This window comes from Rhinopithecus bieti, unplaced genomic scaffold (assembly GCF_001698545.2).
Source record: "Rhinopithecus bieti isolate Rb0 unplaced genomic scaffold, ASM169854v2 scaffold_23647, whole genome shotgun sequence".
NCBI classification, from domain to species: domain Eukaryota; kingdom Metazoa; phylum Chordata; class Mammalia; order Primates; family Cercopithecidae; genus Rhinopithecus; species Rhinopithecus bieti.
In genome coordinates this window covers 54,643-75,770 of record NW_016811385.1, presented here as the reverse complement: position 1 = coordinate 75,770, position 21,128 = coordinate 54,643, and positions in this window count along the sequence as shown.

Below are 21,128 nucleotides of genomic sequence, written 5' to 3'. Positions count from 1 at the left end.
CCATATAATTGGGATATCCCTCACACAAAACATGTGTCTTTTCTTTGTGTTGGGAACAGTACAATTCATCTCTTCTAGCTATTTTGAAATATACAATAAATTATTTTAACTATAATTTCCCTACCATACTGTCAAATACTGGAAGTTATTTATTCTATCTAACTGTATTTTTTGTACATATTACCCAGTCTTTCTTTCTTCTCCCTCCCTCCTTCTTCTTCCATTTCTAAATCAAATATTTAATTTTGTGTGTGTGAAAAGTACCATACTATGACTTGTAGAAAATGTGGATTTAAATAAAATTAATCAAGTGATATGTTTTGGCTGTGTCCCCACCCAAATCTCTTTTTGAATTGTTGTTCCCATAATCCCCACATGTCATAGGAAGGACCCTGTGGAAGGAGATTAGATTATGGGAGTGGTTCCCTTGTGCTGTTCTCATGATAGTGAGTGAGTTCTCAAGAGTTCTGATGGTTTTATAAGGGGCTTTTCCCCCTTTTGTTCAGCACTTCTCCTTCCTTTCACCATGTGAAGAAGGACGTGTTTGCTTCCCCTTCTGCCATAATTATAAGTTTCCTGAGGTCTCCCCAGACATGCTTAAATGTGAGTCAAATAATCTCTTTTTTTTTTTTTTTTGTAAATTACCTGGTCTCAGATATGTCTTTATTAGCAGCATGAGAAGGAACTAATACACCAAAGAACCAAAAAACTTTCCTTTTTTAAAATAGCTATCTAGTACATATACCCTCATATACCCTTATATGAGGCTGTAAGGGTAGCAGGTGTTTTCCTTAGGAAGAAGAGAAAGGCAGAACACAAAAATACATCTGTGATGATAATCATAATAATGATTAACAGAGCCCTACCAGATAAGAAAGATTTATTAGAACCATAAAAATGGGACACACCAAGAGTGCCACAGCCTTAGAAAAAGGAAAAATTTATTCAAGGATAATATAAAATATCTTAGTAAAGGTGTAACAGTTGAGTTTGGTATTAATGGATGGATCATTTAGTATTGGTAGAGAGAGTGTAGGTAAAAACCTGGTTTCCAACCATATGGTATATGTTTACCACTTGGAAACATTTTAAATAAAGATTCAAAGACTTCTGAATCAGAATCTTGGTGTAGTTCATTGATGAAGAGCTTTGAGAGAGGCCAAGGGTTTTTCATTTTTACAAATGACCTCAATAAAGTCGATATCTACAAGTTAGTGGTGCTTGTCACCCCTGGATTATAACAAGTTGACACAAGGCTCAACAAGATCTGGAATCTGGAATCATTAAGTAAGTGGAACTGAAGGCACATAAGTTCTTACAAAGAAGAAATGGTTGATAAATGTAGAAGTTAAATGGTTGTTGGAGAATGAGCGTGTTGAACACAAGGCCAATACATACTTCTGGTATTTAACAAATTTTTTTTGAGATCCAAATTGCTATTATGGTTTTTAGGGATCCAGCAATGATCAAAGTAGATATTTGTTCTTTTGGTGCTTAGATGCCAGTTAGGACAGACAAAAAAGAAGCAAACACACACACACACACACACACACACACACACACACACACACAAAGCAAGATTATCTCAGACACTGTGTGCTGTTGTTACAGGACCAAGAGGTTCCTATGCCCACTGTCCAGTAACAGACCGATACATTGAGACAGTAGGATTTGAAGCAGAGAAAATGTTCAGTGATATCAGAGCAGCCAAGTAACGATATGGGAGAGACCCTCAAATGCATCTCCCTGAGGAGTTCTGGGTTGTGGGCTTTTAAAGATGTCATAGAAGGTGAAGGGCTGGAAAACTGGGGTTACAGATTGGTCAGGGTTAGGGAGATGAGATCATCAGGATGTGAAAACTGTATTCTTTGGTGAGTCCTTCAGAACAGCAGCCATCAGTAGTTTCACTGGCATGCAAGACCTACAATATCTTCAATGGAAAACTTAAATATTTCAAAATGTTTAAGTTGTTATCTATAGAGCAGTTAAAGGGAGCTCTAATCATACAACAGCTTCTGTGTCATTCAGGGGCAAACAACTCTGAACAGGCAGGTTAGAGAGCAAGCTGACCTAATGATTATTGCTGAATTCCCTGCAAGCTTGGTTTGTTTTCATTTCTCCCCCATCTCTTCTTCTCTGTTAATTACATAAAATTTATAGGGATGGTTTCACTATAAAGGAAGGTTGACTGAGGGAGGGAGTAATGGGACAATAATATTTAGAGGGGATTTAACAAGCAAAGGGGACCATCCATAAAAAAGATGGGGGAAAGAACATTCCAGGGAGGGGAATGCCACAGACAAGGCCTTGAAGCCCAAACATACTTGATATGTTTGTAGAACAGAAAGTATCAAATCAATTGGTAATGGACCACTATGCACTGCTTTCATGTGGGAGGGGGGCTGATATTATTGTATCTAGCGGTATTACTTTCAGGGCAATATAAAAATTGTGGAGTATAGGGAGGGTATTAGAAAAGCCTAGCTGAAATTTATTTGTAGTAGTCAATCTAAGAGGTAACAAAATCCTTCCCTAAGTCAATCTCAGAATGGCCAAGAAATGACCAGCCATATTGAGAGATATTTTGGAGATGAAACTATCAGATTGGGTAGCTGCTTAACTGTGAGCTACCAAGGTAAAGAGAAAAGTAAAAACTGAATTCAAAATTTTAAGTTTGTATGATGCTACTTGACAGCATTGTCAGGTGCAAAAATGAGGATGTTTGGAAGAGAGGGTGTCTAAAATTGTGTTCTGATTATGTCAACTTTAATCCTTTTGAGAATGAAAATGATGCCTTCTATGGCTTATATGGGGTATTTTAAGTTTGCTTTAGTTAAGAAAAGGTGCTTTGTATATGTGTTACTAGACAAGCATTATTCAGTTTTTTAGGCTTTATTTTTTTTTTAATTTGACCTAAATATAGTACTGGGTTGGAAGGATTGAAGTCCTACATTCTTAACGTGGTTCTAGCCCTAACTGTGTAATCCTGAGTCAGTCATTTCTCAGATATTCAATTTCCTCACTTAAAACGAGGAATTGAAAATAAGTTTTGGTTATTCCAGCTCTAAAATTTATGATTTTACTACTCTTTGGCTATTTTGCTTAACCTGTGGAAAATATTTTTGAAAATACTCTTTGCTTAAGTATAAATTAGTTGCATTTTCTAAAATGTATTTATCCTCTTTCTTTAATGACTAAATACTCTCAACAATGTCCAAAGACCCATTACTAAAAATTAAAATTAATGACCAGGAAAGAGGTATTCTGGTGGTTATTCATAGCCATTTTGTATATTTTTAAAATATTTTGATTAATACAGTATAAGCTTTCATCAGGGGCAATCAGCAGTAAAGTTGAGATGTACAATCAAGATCAGTCTTTTACCTAAATGCTTCCCAGGCTCTCTACATCATTCTTCATATACTTAAGCCAATACTAATTTCCTCTGGTTATAGTTTTCTTGCATGTGTTATTAATTTGAAATGACACTATGTTAAATGTTGATGCACTCATGAAAAATTTTGGAAGAAACTATTAAATAACAGCTAAGATCAAGACAGAATATCAAAAACACTTTTACTTGCTTCTAAAGTGTAAGACTTCAGTTAACAGACAATGGATTATGCTGACACAAAAAATAACTTTTGTAAATTAAAGTTGAGGCTAATTCTAAACTCTGCCAAATACCTTTGGCAAACTATTTGTCTGAGAGGAGTACACTCTCTTTAAAGGTAAAAGGAAGATAATTGTACCTGTCCACTACCAACTGCACAGTAAAATTAAAAGGATTAGTGAGTGATTTAGTCTAGTGCTTTGAATGTGAAATTACATGACATGAGTAAATAAAAACTGCCATCATTTTATTGGGGCCTGTGGTGTGTATCTTAACTTCTCTTATCTTTGCTTCCTCATCTGCAAAATGGGAAGACTAATAACCTTCTGGCTTACCTCATTAATCTTGATGTGAATTAATTAGTAAATGATGACTTTATATAGCCTGATGTAGGGAAAATTATATTATTGACTGATTCACAAGATATTATAGTTTTGTACATAAATGCTCAATCTCATTTTGTTAAAGTAGCTTTACTTTGACAGCTATGACTATTCTGCTTCAAACTTAGCAACTGAATCTCTATTTACTGAACAAATCAATTTTTTTCGTTGAGAGATAGGGTCTTGCTCTGTCACCCAGACTAGAGTGCAGTGGCATCATAGCTCACTGCAGCCTTGAACTCCTGGATTCAAGCAATCCTTCCACCTCAGTCTCCTGAGTAGTTAGGACTACAGGAACTTGCCACCATGTCTGCCTAATTAAAAAAAAAAAAAACAAAAACATAGAGGTGAATTATTGTTGTGTTGCTTGAAATCCTGGCCTCCATTGATCCTCCCACTTTTGCCTCTCAAAGTGGTGGGATTACAGGCGTGTGCCACTGCATCTGGCTCAAATTAAATTCTTAACAAAATTCCTGAAATGTCTCTTGGTTTATTCTATATGAAAAAAATTCTTCCATTATTTTTAATTTACCTTTCAAAAGAAAAGCGCAAGTGAAACATGATTTCTCTGAAATTTATCTTATCAGTATAATTTTCTTATATATGTTTTGCTTCTTTCTCCAATTTAGAAGTTGCATAACTAAATTATATTTTCTACAACACTCATTCATGTTTATAGCTATGACTATGAACCAGATTAGTAACAATAAAAATAAATGTGTAGAACTTGTATATATTTATTATAAATTGTTATTACATAAACACTATATTGTAATTTCAATTGTGAAACCTATAAAACAAGAATACAGAACAAATCTTCAGTCATGTACCCAAATGTAGTAGATGTTTACATTTGCCATGGTAAAGGAATATTATTTCTGTTTTCTTTCTCAAATATATCATCTTTAAATGAAAATTTCATTCACACATTAAAATGACAAAAGTGAAATTTCTCTTCTTTTTTCCAAATTTTATTTTAAGATAACCAGATGTATGCATTCTTGAAAAGGTAATTTCTAAGTAATACTATTGTTTAGTACTTAGGATCCCTTGCTTTCTTTTCCTGAGATTATAAGCCTGCAGGAATGTGAATTTACATGAAAATCACTGGTATCCTCTCCAGGAAAAAAAAAAAAAAAGTTTTACAATTGGATTAATCTTCAATATCACTGCTTTTTTTCCCCTTATAAATGAAACAGTCATTCTCTTTCTTTCAAAATATTATTGAATCTATAAAAAATCAGTTGAATTTCAAGAGTGCATATGCTGTTATGAAACTTGTTTTGGCCTAAGCATGAAACTGGTGGGGGTTTGTTTGTTTTGGTTTTGGTTTTTTAGGGCTAGATTTACCTAGGATGAAATTTGATTCTTCAGGTGTCCTGTTGTGTTTCTACAGTAACAATTAAACAATTCCACATCAACCTAATTACACTACATTGGCTACACAGACGGAAGTGGAGTTTTTTTTTGCTTTTGTGATTTTTGTTTTTCAGAGTCTAACTGGCTTAGTAATGAGACAAACTCACTAGACAGGGAGGCCTTAATGCTGAATATGTTCTTCAGCTAGTTTTAAGATAGTTTTTAGCTGATGCTAAAAGAGTGTTTACCTGGGGTAAAAAACCATAGCTCCAGTTTTCTCTTTGCTCATCCACAGAACTCATCAAGAGAACTTTTCTTGGATTCAGTTAGACATATTCAAAACCAGGTAAGGAATAGTCCCTAAGATACCCAAAACATATCTAAGTTAAGTACAGCTACTTTTAAATTTTATTTTGTTTTGTTTTGTTTTGTTTTGTTTGAGACAGAGTCTTGCTCTGTTGCCCAGGCTGGAGTACAGTGGCACGATCTTGGCTCACGGTAACCTCCAACTCCCAGGTTCAAGCGATCCTCCTGCCTCAGCAACCCTAGTAGCTGGGGTTACAGGCACATGCCTGGCTAATTTTTGTATTTTCAGTAGAGATGGGGTTTTGTTATGTTGGCCAGTCTGGTCTCAAACTCCTGACCTCAGGTGAACCACCCGCCTCAGCGTCCCAAAATGCTGGGATTACAGGCATGAGCCACTGCGGTGAGCCCACTTTTAAATTTTATATTTTTCTACAGGAGTAACATGAATAATAGTGGTATATATAATAAAAGATCAAATCTATGTTGTTGCTTGTATCACAGATATACTACTTCTTAATAGTCAACATATAATTATTAAAGGAAATATTTTATTCAATGTTCAGGTTGCTTTTTGGTTCCAAGGATGAGCCAGCCTATTGAGCCATTGATACTTTCATGTAGGTGAAGAATGTCTTCTCAGGTCAGGATGCTATTGGATCTGGATATAAGAACCAGGAAACAACTTAAAATATGTGCATGTGGAGGTGTGCTTGTGTGTGTGCATGCCTATGTATGCACACAGGGGTGCGGGGTTATAAAATCTGTGGAATTGTTGAACAATGAAGACTTGAAAGCAAAGAAATGAGGATTTTCCCATAAGCCTTCTCCCCAAAGTATCTAAGTAACATGATGCGTACACATCTCTCAGTTTACATATTCTCTGTGATTCTTAGTTCAAAATGTCTAAGAAATAATCTGATTAGATTAGCCCAGAACAGCTAGCTGCTCCTGATTTAATCAGTTCTAGGTTGAGTAATAGCAAAAGCAAAAGTTTTGCGGACCCTTCAAAGAGATATTTTATATGTTACAGAACAAAAACACTTGAATTTGGAGTGGGAGGATGGCTGTTACCAATGTGAGAAAAGAGATTTCAAATGTTTACTTAATATCAGTTTGCCCATATGAGGGGATTTTTTTTCAATTCTCAAATAAAAGTTGGACTGTTTGCCAAAGTTTATTTGTAATGTTCAGTTAAGATCTGCAGAGATCCAGTTCAGTGTTAAATAGCCAAAGTGAGATGGTCTTCAGAATATCAGGTTCAGTTACTTTGACTTTGTCAATCAACACAAAATTAGATCAATTGTGCACAACTTCATCAAAACCACAGCAACTAAAAATAAACTCCACTTGTTTTATATTACTACGAGGACATATTTAGATATAGAAGCAATGCTCTGTCTTGTTATTGATGTGAACTTCAACAGAACAATACTATATTTTTAATGGTAAGTACAGATCCTGTTTTCAAAATAGCATTGCTCTTCTTTGTGATTTTCAGAAGCATCTTTTCATTAAAAGCATATACCTCAGAATCAGGATTCACTTTCTCTTAAAGCAATGCTCCAATTCATCTCTTTCATGTTTGCCTCTGGATGCCTGTTGCACCTAATGTCTATTCCATCTGAAATAAAAATTGTCCTGTATTGTTTCTTAACACTTTGCAGCATTTCTCCTGCAGGTTTGAAACTAGTTTCTGCAGGAATTTCTAGTCTGTGTGTCTAATGCCATCTTCTATCTCCTTTCAGAAAGTCTTCATAATGTTTTGTAGTGGACTTTCTAGTTTTCTAGTGTTATTAATATTCTCTCTCTCTCTCTCTCTCTCTCTCTCTCTCTCTCTGCGTGTGTGTGTGTGTGTCTGCATGTTGGGGTGTTCTTATTCTCTAATACACAGACACACACACAGACACACACACACACACACACACACACACACACACACACACTTCCCACTTATGTGAGTTCCCCCAGAGATTTGCAATGGCAGGAAGTAACAGAATATATTGATTGGCTTTGCTTGTACTTATATTTGGCCAATTTATGAGTTATCCATTCCCATAATAATGTGGCATAACAAACAACCACAAATTTCAGTGGCATATGGCAATAAATGTTCTTTTCTGCATGAGTCCATGGGTCAGTTAGCTGGTTTTCCTGACAAAGGATTGACTTAACTGATCTCAGCTGGGCTTCTTCATGGGTCTTTGGTAAACTAGTGGGTCAGCTGGGTGCTGTTTGGTCTAGATGGGCCTTCCTTAACTGTGTCACTGCACTCTCCTCTGTAAGTCTGTTACATTATTGTGATTGTGAAAGACTAGTCCAGACACATTCTCAGGGAGATCACATGGAGGGAAAAGAGATGAAAATATGCATGCACTACTTCAAACCTCTATTGGAGTTAGCTTAGACCTTACATTTACCAGCAATAACACTAGAAAGTAATCAGGGATTTTTGAGAAATGCAGATAATCAGATGATCAGTTTAAGCAAACTTAATAAGCAAGAAAGAAGCTGTTACCTTATGTACAAAAAATATAACCATAGGTACCTAATACATTAATTAAGTGTACCTAATACACTTGTTTGATCCAGGTTCCATTATTATAAGTATTTATCTTTATTATAAAGGCCTAAGAAAAATACGTAGAGGGTCCAAAGACTTGGTTAGAAAAGCTCAGCTAACGGACTTAAATTTATTAAATAAGAAAAATAATATCCCTACGAGTGACTATTTTTTTATTAAATGAATTACAATGTATGCATTCTGAAAGACACTTAAGGACTAAAAAATTTCCACTGTGATTCTTGCAAGACCTTGTTCCCCAGCTATTCTTTTGTACTCCTTTTTAAACCCAAAATGACCAGTCAATGGTTGGTACACTGTGACCACAGTCTTACTGCCCCGACACCCTGTTCCGAGATCAATGCAACTTTGACTGACCTTGGACAATGTTCTGTAAAATCTTTAAGTTTCCAATTTGCTCAGAAAACATATCTTTCTGCTGTTGTTGAATAGACACACCTTGATAAAGGTGTAAACTAATGTCCTTGGCTGTTTTTCCTATATGGAAGAACGTATATCTATTTGAAATGCTGTTATAGAAGGTAGATAATAGAACCAAGAATGTTTAAAAGACATTACATGAGACACAATGATTACAGACAAAGCATATATATAAAATGAAATGTATAAAATATAATCTCATTTTAAAATTTGTTTAAATACTTAAATATACAAAAATATATATTCACATATGTATACGTAAGTATGTGATAGACATCTATAAAACCACACATCAAAAAAGTAACAGAACTTGTCTTTAGCTGGTAACAGGTATTTTTTTTTTCAGTTTGCCTTTGTGGAATTTCTGTTTCCTCATTAATTGTTGTATATGCATTGCGAATGACTTTGAAGGACTTTTACAAAAGACTTTTATAATTCATCATACACATATGTATGGAGATATATAATCTGAATGCCTAAAGTGTCATAATGTAAAAATTTACTTACTCCAATCTATCAGATCTTTCAGTCAGATGTTAACATTTATGCTCAGGTAGATGTTTAAAACGTAATTTTAAATAAATGAAGAATTAAAAGTATTAAAAATCAAATATGAAAAGAAATACATATTCTTAATATTTAAAAGTATAGTATCATAATAACGAATTGCACAACTTTATTCCTCTAAGCTTAAGAATCAATAATGCCTCTTTTTTTTCATAATATGAATAAGACCCAAATATTTCTTGTTTAATGTTGGTTCACATTTGATATCTAACATAAGTTTTATTTTAAACTTAAGACAGAATATTAAAACATTTTATACTTTTATTCAACTAGTGGAAAACAGTGTTTTGTATTTCTCAAAACATGACTATCAGCATTGTTTATAATTTTAAAATAAGAAAACTATATTTAAAGTTGTAGACAGTCACAAAATAAGCAGTGATGTCTTACAGATTAATTAAACCTTATACATATTCTATTATGTATAAGACTGATGCATGTCCAAACACACATCAAATGATGTATTAATACAATTTCCAAAGCCAAAAATCAATGATTGACAATAAATGTAATGCAAAGTCATACTTCTTTGAAGCTTCTAGAGCCCAAATGAATATGTGCATAAGGCAAAATCTTTAATTTTAGACCTGAAAACACAAAGCACACAGTTAAATTAATAGAATTACAAAATTAACTACCTATAAGTACACACAAATTTCTTAGTTAGGAAATGGTATGAGAATGGTAATTTGGAATAGATGGTTGAATCTACAGATTTGATTCTGGCACCAGAACATGACTTTAAAATGCTCAGTAGGGCATGAGTGCAATATGATCCATCACTCTGAATCTGTAGCGTTTCTAGAAAAGCATAGCATTGCAAGGTAGAAGAGAAGCAGCAAAGAACAAATCACTGGGCAATGTACTCATTCTGTGTAGCAACACTGTCCAATAGAATTTTCCTATTTGCAAGACATGCTTTATGTCTGCACTGTCCAGTACTGTGATGACTAATGACATATTGCTGAGAGTTTGAATTGTGGCTTGTACGACTGAGAAGCAGAATTTTAAATTTTGAGAAATGAATTTAAAATTTTGGCCATATGTGATTCATAGCTTTCAGATAGGGCAGCTCTATAATTACCTTTTAATCCATTGGATTAGTAGCTACACTCCCAATTCAGTCCATTATTTTTTTTTTGACTTGGGGCATATTTGATTCACAAGTGAAGAAATTAGTCAGTATAATGAGTCTTTGTTGTTATTGTTCTATATTTAGTCATGCTAGCCATGTAAGAAAGTATCAGCTACCTTTTTAAAATGCCATAGAAGTTACAGTCCCTCCAATCAGAGCACCACTGGGGAACTCCAGCAGCTGGACAAATACTAACTCTGGCTTGACTGGATCAAAATATCAGAGCCAGGGAATGAAGCCTTACTGCCCTCCACTCATTGTCCAGACACATTGTTGAAGAATTCTAAGGATCTTTTAAATATGTTTATGATAATAGCAATATTTAAATGTTATATTTTAAATTGTTCAAGTTTAAAGAGATAAATTATGCTAGTCTTGTTCAAGCAAATTATCATTTAATAGCACTTGGCTTCAGTCTAATTTGGCTTCAGAGTTCTGCCCCAAGTGAGAAATGTTTACTTATTTGATAGCACACACTGCAGCTCACGGCAGAAGTGATGTGAAGCCAGAAACAAAGCGGACTTACTTTACTGTTGTGTTTGGATTTACAAATTAAAATATATTTCAAATGTTTTCCAAACAAGCAGTCTCCATATGCTCAGTGGCCTTGCTGTCTTTTGCAGGAAAAGATAAAGAGTAGAGAAGTTGAGAGAGGTCATTCTAACTCACTTAAGCTTGAAATATCTTGACCTTTAATGGCTGTCCTAAAAGGAAGAAATAATTAAGTCATGCTAATTGTTTGGCAACTCTTCATTTCCCTTGATATTTAATTTTCTCAGCATGCTATTCCTTCACTAATATCTGAAGACAGCTTCAAATGACAATAAAATTGAAACTCTTGCTTAAAATTTCTTTAGGTTCATTCCATAAAATAAGGTTAATTGACTATAAGTTTCTATTAAGCTGTGAAATACTTTGATTATAGGGGTATTTAGTTATGGTGTCCATATTCCACATTCATTCTTTAATTTGATGGTAAAAATAGCACCTACAAAGAATCATGGCCTAAAAACAAAACAGTTGTCACATAATTAATATTTTGCGTTCACTCCTAACCATCTCAAAACCTCAGAAATGCGCATGTTCCTTTGTTTCATTTCCTGTCCTTCCCATTATTACTTGGATATTTTGTTTTGTAATTGTGATGGTTAATTTTAGGTGTCAACTTGACTAAATACCTGGAGAACTGGTATATTATTATTTCTGGGTGTGTTTGTAAGGCTATTTCCAGAGGATTGGATGTGCATCCATGAACTAAGTGAGGAAATTCAGCACTCAAGCTAGGTGGACACCATCCAATTCAATGGGTGCTGGATAGAACAAAAAAGCAGAAGAAAGGCAGTAATTTTTTTCTCTCTTTCCAAGAGCTAGGACACTCTTGCCCTTGGACATCAGAACTTCAAGCTCTCCAGTCTTTGGACTCCAGGACTTTGACCATCAGCCCTCAGGTTCTCAGGCCTTGGACTAGATGTTACACCATCAGCTTCCCTGATCCTGAGGCCTTCAAAGTTAGACTGAGTGATGCTACTGGCATCCCAGGGTCTCTGGCTTGCAGGTAGCCTGTCATGAAGCTCCTCAGCCTCCCTAATCCCATCAGCCAATTTCCCTAATAAATCCCCTCTCATATATCTATATATGTATGTACATATCTTATTGGTTCTGTCTCTCTGGTGAATGCTAATAAAGTTATTGTTCTTAGTTTGGATTTCATGTACAATTGTCATCGAACTATTTTTATATTACTCTTTAAAGTCCAGCTCCTGGCTGAATCTCATCAGCTCTCACGTGATATCTTCAGACATAAGAAAATATTGAAACAAAAAAAAATCAAGACAGGTATTCCAATTTAATGATAAATGAGGATGTAATTTATATACACATATGATATGATATATATGATATTTAATTTCTATGTTTGACATAAGATATTATATTATGAAAAGATATTAAATCATGTCAAATATAGAAACTAAAGTGACAAAGGTCTTAATAAAATCTTTATAAAATGTTAAGTGGACTTAATGTTTCAGTTTTTTAAAATAGAAGTAAAAAATATAACCATTTGTTACAACTGGTACTGGTCTTATAGCTTTTGTAGGAGGTTTTTTAAAATATTAAATTTCAAAACATTTTGTTGAATATGTTGAATAATTTAGTGATTGGGATAAAGTCAATTAAAAAAAAAAAAAAAACTGTGTTTTACATCACTCTAGGCATCAATACAATAGTCCTAAGATGCAAACATCATGCAAATCAAAAAAGATTGACAAATATCATGAAAATGCCCATGAGATAAAATAACTGTTTTGTTAAAAGTAATCAGAGTCTTTGAAAATCATAGCACCCAGGAATAGCCACCACACTTCAGCCTGGGTAACACAGCAAGACCTCATCTCTTAAAAGAAAAGAAAAAATTAAAGCAGTACTTGTACTTAAAGAATATTTCAATATTGCTGCATTATTTGTGACAGCAATATAACTGAAAATAATTGGAATGTTCTTCAATGGTGAAATTGTTAAATATGTTATGGTATGATTATATTCTGGGTATTAATAGTTATTAAAAGTAATTAGAAGTACATCTTAATTTGGAAAGATGACTAAGCTATATTTTTAAATTGGAAATTAAGAGTCAAAATATTATATGTTTTAAAAAAGCAATAAACCTCACATATGCATATGGATGAGTCCATAAGAGATACCATTAAGCTATTATTATTAGAAAGGACTGGCAAAGGGAGATTACATTTAAAAAAATACTTACATTGTTTCATGATGTGAAATGAACATGAGTTACTTCTACGTTTGGAATTTTAAAAAAGTATAAAGTGATAAGAGTCATGAACATAACCGTATTTCTACAGACCACAAGTTTCTTCACTTCTTGAATCACACTTTGTTTTCCAACTCTTTTTCTCTTTTTTGTAATCTCTGCAGAGAAATCTGAAGTCTCTGTCACTAAGAGTAAAAAGCCTGGGAACAAAGAAGGAAGCTTGGTGAGGACATCTCTGGTTTGTTCTCTCCTGCCCTTTCTGGTGGTTTGGCTCATGCTCAATCTAGGTCACTAACTTTTCTCTGGCTGACATGGCACCTCTATATAAATACCAGATGGTTTTGTTTCAGCAACTCTCATGCTTATCTAGTGCTTTGCAGTAGCATTTGAACAATCTTTATTTCATTTTCAACTTATTATAGAAATCCTAATATATCATCTAGGGCCAAAGAGCCAGAATTTTAACAGGTTCAAACTGATCTTACCTTTGCTACTTAATAACCTCTAAACTGGGGAGGTTTCTCATTTAAATAGTGAAGATGATAATAATTCCTTCACCCAGAAACTATGAAGTAATATATAAAATGTTTCACACATTGTAGGCACTCAACTGAATATTAGCTCCATTTTCTTAACAATTTTTCAAAACTATCTTCATATTAAAATTTTGTCTTCAGCCCAGGCTTAACCAGTCATCATTGGAATCAACAACCCAAAGGGAAAATTGGTAGTGAGGTTTATAATTAAAATATATAAGCCAATTCTTCTGATCTTCTGTACCAAAAACCTTGTCAAAACGACTTTAAACTATTTTCCTATGGTACGTCAAACCTTTCCTTTAATAATTCAGCTTCATTTTCAGGCACAAGGTCTAGGAATCCAATCATTTAGAATACAAATTAGCTTATACCCTTGCAATGGCTTTTAGTTTCTTTTGTTTTCCTTTCTTGATCTTTGAGACAGGACAATTATCTGCTGCTGACTGTTCCAATAGGAAATAGGACATAAACCTCAGAAGCATGCATTTATATAGTATCAAATATGTTAGAATGTTCTTGGATGCCTGCTTCTATGGGGACAAAGGGCTGCAAAGACCAGGCTGTGTATCACAGAGTGCTAACCAGCAGAGTTTGATTGTTTGCTCAAGCTGCTCTGGCACTTTAGAAATGCAGTTTTCCAAGGAGTATCTGAATTGAGAAAAGGGGTTTAGGTTTTCTGAACTTATACAAAATTGTGTATAAGAAATCCTTTAGATAATGTACATGACAAATATAACTACTGATCAATCTGGATAGATTCATGAACTGACTCATCTCTTTATTTAAGAAGACAAATGAAAAGAAAATGTCCAGAAAGGGTCTGGACAAGGGCTCCTATCCATAAAATGTAACATATAGTGTATTAGTCTTCTGTGATATTTTCAACAATCAAACGTAGTCTAGGTCAGCATTTTTCTAAAGAAACAGTCACTCTATTAAGTTTAGAAAGACAATGTGTGGTGTCTTGATCAAAACTCTTTGCCTCTTGTTTTTTTTTTTTTGTTTTTTTTTTTTTTTAGGTTATACAAGGCCACTAAGCTTCCTTGTATATTTTCATTACTCTCCTTAGTTATCTTCATTTCTGTGACAGCCTGTCCCATTTATGGTATTTAAATTTCCTTAGCTTCTCTCTCTCTGTTATTATCTTCTAGACCCTTCTAGACCCTAACCTGAACTTCTGTCTCACGTGGCTGTCAGCTGTCATTTCACGCTTATTTCAAGAGAGCAAAAAGATAGACATGTGTTGTTGCTGTTTATAATTTTCTTTCTTGCATCTAGAATATGTGCCAGAAAAGTAAATTTGATATTAAACAAGGCAAAGTTAAATTTTGGAGAAGAAATACATTGTAACTTAGATACTGTTGGAGGGAAAAGGATGAAGTTTATTTGGCTTATGATTTTTATTTCTGAGAAAAAATGTTCCATTGATATCCAGATCTACTTAAAAAATAGGTTTTCCAAAGAGGTTCTGTATTCATGGAATCTCTATTAGAATTGTAAAACTACCCCCAGAAATAAGTATGCCATCTTAGCTGCCTCAGGCTCTGTTCAAACCCTTCATTCCAAAATCAGAAGACATCTAAATAATACATTAAAAGTTGTTGTATATTGTTTAAAGCATGACCTAAATAGAAGATAAAGTCTCTACTCAGTTATCTATGAAATTTGCACATTAATAATAAACTCTATAGAGCATTTTATTAAATACATGAAAACTTGCATCAACAAATGTATTAAATGTGTTTATAAATCAGATAAAATGCTAAGTTCTTGAATACAGTTATATGATAAACACACTATTAATAGGAAATGGAACTGAGTAGCTGCATAAATTAATCACAGATGGCTTACTTCAGGGACTGATATTCATATCTAGACTAATAAGATTTGTCTAAGAATTACTTCCAGTAGATTGCTAGAGTAAACAGTGATGAAATGGATTTCATGATCTTAGCACTGATCTGTGTGTTCATGTTATTCACACCCCTGTGTAACAAATAGTCCGTGTTTGGAAGACAAGTTTAGTGAGTATGATGGTCAAAGCAATGTATGTGTCCAGAGTTTATTTTAACTTTCAAACAGCTTAAGAAGGCTTGCTCTGGGAATAAACGACATCTATACAAAAGTTCTTAGATATCTATAGAAAGTTGATTTCAAATATCTTATTTTTGGGATGCTATGAATATAATGTGGAAAACCAAATATTTACCTTTTTCATCTTTTATTGTAATTCAGACTAGATTTCCCAAACTGCTCATAATTCAATAAAGACTATACAAGCAGTTTAAATCAGAAACACTATTTTATTGTCCTTGAATATTTACATATAAATATTTCTATTGTAGATATATCTGTTGAGGCCAACAGAAGTTAATATTGATTGGAGAGAGTGTTTTTCATTAAGACAATAAGAGAATAACAAATAACCTAAATGGTTCTGAATGAGGTCTCCTATCCATAAATTTTAAAATATAGTTTAATTTGAGAAAAGGACCCTGTAAAGTACTGAATACATAATTTGTTTGCTCAGCTATGATGCAAGGCCAGATAGAAGTTCCCTTATAGCTGAAATAGTATTTATATCCCCTTTGCCATATCGGGTATTATTCTAGTAATTAGCTAGTCACTAAGGCACTCAGAACATTAATCTAATAATCAGTAATCCTGGAAATTTCTAATTTCATAGCCTCCTCTTAGTATACATCTGGGTAATTACTAACTCTGCTATAACCCTGTTTCTTCATTTATAAATTGAAAATAGCCCAACTATTTCTCTATCTTTTCATCAAATTTCATTTGTGTTACCAGTTTTTATAGTAGCCTGCATTTGTACAACTACTGAGTGTTTCAGAATAGACATGATTAGACCTACCACCTTGGCATAATTATTAATATTGCCCCATTTGAACTCTAAAAAGTAACGTGATTTGGATGATAAGCTATAGAGTCACCCTACTGTTGGATTGAAAGAATAGAGATTATTCTCCCATTTTACAGTGATGAAGTTTAAGACTCAAAGTTAATTATCTTTAGTAACACTTTATCCTAGTCAATGGTTTTACTACCATAACTTTTTGCTCCTGTTCACATAACCCTTTTACTGGGGAATATCAGGGTACAATAACATAGAGTGGGAAGAAATAAAAGGTTCTTTAGCTCCATTTTATATTTAGTAATTTGGATATGCACTGTAAAGACTGTGACATTGCTGACACTAACATAGTCTTAATTCACATCCTGTATTGTGGAGCACAGTCTTGTTGAAAGGTGCATCTCGGCAGAGAGAAAGGTTGTGCTATCTTTTATGGTAGTCAAAATTTTATTAGTTTTACTTCAGTTAAAAATTGTGACCTACATGGAATTTATTTCAAATCGAATTTATCAGAGAAAAAATGGACTATTCATTCTTAACATTGCTGCATGCATTTATCAAGATGCTATATAATATAAAATTATATAATCATAGAATGCCTTTGATCCAAGGCACGTACATATTTTGGAAGTCATCTTATCATGCCTCTAATTTTACAAATGAGAAAACTATGTCAAGAAAATCACATACTAGTATCTGAGACCAGAGCAGTACTATGGCATATACATACAACAAGATGAAGAGACAGGTTTCAACATTTGACAACCCCTTTCTTCCAAGACTAGTTACACAGAAGTGTCTGTAAATAAAGATCTTTTGGTTAAACAGGTTTATAAATAGTATGTTTCATACACACAACTCATAAAATGACCAAGAACCTGGTAAAGTTCTACAGGTAAGAATCCCATTTTTCTTCATGTCACTGAGCATGTCTAGAAGTTGTTTGTCTACATATTCTTATTTTGTTTATGTATAGTTCTTAGGAAGATCTATTAGAAATTCAGGATGTAGGCCGAGCGCAGTGGCTCAAGCCTGCAATCCCAGCAATTTGGGAGACCGAGAGGGGCAGATCACGAGGTCAGGAGATCGAGATCATCCTGGCTAATCCGGTGAAACCCCGTCTCTACTAAAAAAATATATAAAACTAGCCGGGCGAGGTGGCGGGTGCCTGTAGTCCCAGCTACTTGGGAGGCTGAGGCAGGAGAATGGCATAAACCCGGGAGGCAGAGCTTGCATTGAGCTGAGATCCGGCCACTGCACTCCAGCCTGGGCAACACAGTGAGACTCCCTCTCAAAAAAAAAAAAAGAAAAAGAAATTCAGGATGTATAGAAGTAGTTATCAGTCTTCTTAAATATAAACACAACCCCGTTATTCAGTAATCTCAAGTAACTCTAGTGTAGGCTAATCAAGATGTAAACAAAGACAAAAAAGTTATTAAGAATTAGGTAACAGTAGTATTACTGTTTATGGAAAAATAATTATACATATTTACATAAGGTTATCTTTTAAATTATAATCTTTGGTTGAGATGATAGATGTGATAGGCAGATACAGATAGATAATAGATTGAGAAGTAGAGAGAGAAAGCTAGATAGATATTTTCACTCCTTTAATTGACATGATGAACAACGAAATAAATATAGAACAATCTTAAAACTAAGCATACATATAAAGTACATAGATGAGATAAAGCAAATGATTAGGGAATGAAAATCCTAACTCCAAAAAGAGAAGTAAAGGACAATAAAATATTAACCATGGTTCTTACTTAATTTAACCTAGCTCACAGTCGTGTTGAAAGAAAACAATCAAGCTTAATCATTCTTTATGATTCTTCCGGAATATCTGTCTAGAAAAAAAAAAAAAAAAAAAAAAGCCCAAGTTTCTATGTGACTCACTTGTGCAATTTTACTTTTTATTCCTTTATTTATTTATTTTGAGACAGGGTCTCGCTCTGTCATCCAGGCTGGGTGCAGTGCGAGGCTCACTGCAGCCTCAACCTCTCTGGGCTCAAGAAATCCTCCCACCTCAGCCTCCCGAATAGCTGGGACTACAGATGCACTCCACCATTCCCAGCTAATATTTTATTGTTTTCTGTATTTCATAGGGACAGGGTTTCTCCACGTTGCCTAGGCTGTTTTTGAACTCCTGGGATCAAGCAATTTTCCTGACTCAGCCTCCCAAAGTGCTGAAATTACAGGTGTGAGACATTGCATCTGGCCAGTTATGTGATTTTATAATGTTCAAGTGATGATTTATTCTAGGACCCAGAAAAATCCAGAATTGCTTTTGTGTATGCTGCCCAGGGGATTTCTTCCAAATGTTTCCACATTTTAAAGGCTTGCATTTTCTGCTTTTGCGTGAGAAGAAATGTGGGGTAAATTTTGATACATTTAATTTTGTGGAAAATTCAATAAATAGCTGCTTTGAATTTCTAGAACAATAAAAACAATAATACTTTGTTTATCAGGAATGTAAATGAAGATAGAATTACGATGTCTTTCTCCAGAGAACAAGCATTAATTCTTGCCAACACGTCACATCTCTTCTTTTCAAAATTTAATTTCTTTTTCCAAAATGCCATATTTTCCTCCCACAGTTTCTCTCCACGACTTTGTATGAGCATTTCCTTTTCTTACATGTCAACACATATATATGTTAAATGTCACAATGTTTCTGCAAGTTCCTTAAATTAATTCAACAAATAAGCATCATTATTTTATTTCTAAGTTTTTTCCAGACATGTTCAATTAATTTTCATCTTCATCACAAAGTACCATGTATACTTAAGTTTTTTACTATGTAAAGGGACATAATGTTAAATTGTTAAAATTCTCATAAGATATAAATAATTAAACAAATGAGAAAGTTAAAATTAAATTGTCTCTTTTCTTTCTATTTTCTTTCTTTTTTTTTCTTTTCCTTCCTTTTCATTCATTGACAAAAGAAGTGGCCTTCACTTTACTTCCCCCTTCCTTTAAGGCGATCTATCAAAGCCTATCTTCTAACTTCTAATTGGAATAAAAGTTTGGGCTGGGATATTGAGATCATATTGCAATTCCTAGACTGAAGCTTTTGCTTAAAAATATGTTTCAATTAAAAATTAAGCTAGATTTTAAAAGAAAAAAAGTGAAAACTAGTGCAGTGTGAGAACAGCAGAGACTTCACAATAGCAAGAAAATTCTTAGTTTATGTGTAATCAGCATTTACCATGTGCAGAGACTGCTTGAAGGACTTTAAATATATTGCATTATTTAATCATCAAGATAGCCCTGTGCTGTTATCTTCGTTCTACCAATGTGGAAATTGAAACACAAATATTTTAAAGCATTTGCCCAAGGTCACATAGCTGGTTCTTGATGAAGCTATGGTCAGATACAGGCAGTCTTGTTCTAAGATCCAACCAAATCACTATAATCCGGGCAAGGATGATTAAAGTGGAATGAATTCTATGAGTGGTATAGAATCTATGAGATTCATGGATGCTTGAGCTCTGATCATTAAGTAGGTGATCCTGGAGGCCAGAATAAAGGCCTTGCTGGGTGAGCTTTGAAATGACAGAATGCACGCATTGAGAAACACAGCTAAATTCATCACTTTCCAATACTTGGTGGTCACACATTATCAGAGAGAGAAATTCACTAAGTTGGCCATATCAGAAGACCCCTACGTGCCACTATAAGCGTCCAAGATGTTTTGGTCAAAACTGTACTTCCTTCCAGGCTTGGTGGCTCACCTCTGTAATCCCAGCGCTTTGGGAGGCTGAGGTGGGAGGATTGCTTGAGCTCAGGAGTTCAAGTCCAGTCTGAGCTAAATGGCGCCACCTGGTGGCTAAAAACAGCTGGACGACGTGGCGCACACCTGTGGTCCCAGCTACTCAGGAGGCTGAGGTGGGAGGATCCCTTAAAGACAGGTATTTGAAGTTGCAGTGAGCTATGAGCACACCACCTCACTCCAGCCTGGGCAACAAAGAAGGACCTTGTCTCAAAAAAAAAAACGAAAACAAAACTGTAGGTGCTTTGGCAAAATAAGGAAGGATCCTATATTAATAAAGTTCACTGTTGCCTAGACAAGACACAAACCAACCACAAGCCACAGATCTTAAGTCTATGTTTAGAGGAAACAGATCCCATTCTAACTTCAACCTTGAAACTAAAATTTTAATATTTCATGAGGCTCAACTGAGAAAGGAATTAAGATTAGTTAAGTGCCTAGTATGTGAGACACACCATTTGGTGTTTTGCATTTCATTATATCATTTAGTCTTCCGTTTAAGGCTTTTAAAGTGATGTTCTTGTCTTAATTTTTGAGATGAGAAAACGGGCTCAGAGAGATTGGATAATTTTCCAGAGATCATGTAACGAGCTAAACTGCAGTGCTGGCATTCAAAGACAACTATGCGGATTCAAATGCCATGGTCTTTCTACTCTACCAACATGCTTCCATAAATCCAATGTCTAAACCCAGGAAAATGAGCAAGAAAAAATAAAAACAAAATTGTCTCTCAGAATAAAATGTTCTCTACATTTTCCCAGTCTCCTTCAGGCTAAAGACTTAAAAAAAAAAAAAAAAAAAAAAA